A 2,499-nucleotide genomic window follows, 5' to 3' on the forward strand; every position below is an offset into this window, starting at 1 on the left:
ATATAGCACATGCACATGCATATGCTATATATGCATGTGCACACAGAAGTACTATCAGATCATGTGCCCAGGGCAGGAAAGCAGGGAACACAGGGGGAATGCCCAGGAGCAGTGTGTTTTAGATCCAGGCTCCCCTGGGGTCTGAGGAAAGGCAGCTGGTTAGGAATGCAGATCCCAGTCCTGCTGCCCCAGCCCCCAACCGAATGGGAATTTGCATTCTAACAAGGTCCCTGGGTGAGGTTCTGGGCAGCTCTGTCATTTAGAGGACGGAGTTTTCCTTCACAGTTTAAGTTTCATAGCTGTGAAAGCTTACGAGTCTGGTGATCCGTGTCCTACAAAGCAGTTGAAAACTCTATCATAAACTATTTACAGCTACCTCGGAGAACTTTAATGTCTTCATTCAAATTTCGGATTCTCTCCTCCTGACGAAGTCGTGTGTGTCCCGGAGCTCACCACGCCTTCAGGAATCGCTTTCCTTTTACCCCCATATCCCCAGGCTCACCCAGCACATTGTGGAGGGGTAGGCACGGGGCAGAGAATACGTGTTTAAACGTTCAGTCACTGTATTTTTAACAATCACCGTTTGACTGTGATATCCAGTGTTCCGCTGCTACCGCACAGAGTAGAGAACCTCACAGGAGGGGTGAGAGAAGCAGTGGGAAGGCCTAGACCCCAGAGGTGGCCTTCACCCCGCCCCCACCCCACCCCAAATCAGCAAACCCCTCCGCAGGATGCGCCTTCCTTTAGGTTTTGTGGTTGTTAACATCGAGTCTTCCTTAGACGTGAGGGGCCTCCCCCGCAAACTGTCCAGCTGCTCCAACAGCCCAGCATGTCCCCCAGCTCCAAGGAAACCCAACGTGCTGAGAGCAGGTCGTGTTGCTCCGATTCTCGGGGCGGTCACATTTGTGACGCACAGCCCGGGAATGAAAGCACTTCTGACATATGACACCAGCCCCTGACACGCGGCCAACGTAAAATGACACAACACCCTGAAAACGGTGATACTTAACTGTGATAACCCACAGACCCAAACAATCAGCATGGAAGAACAATTTCACATGTTAACGCGGAATGATAACCACCCCTTGGTCACGTTATGAAAATGCATCCTTCTCAGAACACTACAAAGATAGCTATGAACACACGTTGTAGACCTGCTGTGTACAGATTTATTTAGAATAAAATAAACTGACTTTATTCCATTTGCCAGTTGGTTGTATAATGCAGGCACCCTGTTCCTGTTCAAGCATGAAAGACAGCGATGATCGCACATCTTCCTCACAACAGCCCTCTCAGGCAGGTACTATTAACATCCCCGTTTTATAGATCAGAAAACCAAGGGCCAGAGAGGTGGAGTCACCTGCTTGAGGTCACACAGCGGGTAAGTAGCAGAAGCTCCATTAATGATGTCGATACATACACCTCCTGTGAAAGGAATCTAGAATTTCAATGTGCCTTTTAAAATTCACTCCATTGCCCTGACCGGTTTGGCTCAGTGGATAGAGCATCGGCCTGCGGACTGAAAGGTCTCAGGTTCGATTCCGGCCAAGGGCATGTACCTTGGTTGCGGGCACATCCCCGGTAGGGGGTGTGCAGGAAGCAGCTGATCGATGTTTCTCTCTCATCGATGTTTCTAGCTCTCTATCCCTCTCCCTTCCTCTCTGTAAAAAAATCAATAAAATATATCCTTAAAAATAAATAAATAAATAAAATTCACTCCATAAACGCCATACCTGTGACACGCACAGCCAGGCAGGAGACACAGAGCATGTGAAGGGTGTGCGAGGCTCGCTGGGTGAAGGTCATCAGCAAACGACGCGGCTTCTGGGAACCTGTCGGTCTCTGACATGGAGATGAGGACGGCATCTTCAATTCCAAAACTGTGGAGCCTTGACAGTTATGAGCCGACTCGTGTCCCCTGTGCCAAGTGTGTGTGCTGAAGCCCCAGCCCCCCGTACTTTATAGATTATGACTGTGTGCGGCGGCTGGGGTTCTAAAGTCACATCATGGTGATGGTCGCCTTTCGGTTGCTACCAAATAGGTTTGTGGCTACATAGGCGCATGGATGGCTCTGCATGGATGGTGCTGTGTAAGCCCGGAAACATGCACAGTATCCTGGAGGAGGCTGGGTCGGGGGCCAGGGGAAGGGAGGGACTTGTTGCTCACGAGCTGTTCTCTGCAATGTGACAGGGCCCCATCGAGCCCAGCTCTGAGTCAACCCTGGAGGATGCAGACCTGGGGAGGGAGGGGGGACTGGAGAAAGCCTTGCCTCATGATTGACAATTAGCATTCTCATCCAAAGCACAGTTGTCTAAAGAAAGGTGCTAAGAAGTTAGGAATCTGGGCCAAAGCCCCAAATGGGCCAATTAGCTTCATGCAGAGAAACCCACAGCTCAGCTCCAACCACAGCCCACCCCCTGGGTTAGGAAGGGGAGCGAGACAGAAAGCAGAGTGACAGAGGGACCGACTCAGCCCGGCTCTGCACACTCCAAGCTCAGG

This window comes from Myotis davidii, unplaced genomic scaffold (genome assembly GCF_000327345.1).
Source record: "Myotis davidii unplaced genomic scaffold, ASM32734v1 scaffold328, whole genome shotgun sequence".
Classification (NCBI taxonomy): domain Eukaryota; kingdom Metazoa; phylum Chordata; class Mammalia; order Chiroptera; family Vespertilionidae; genus Myotis; species Myotis davidii.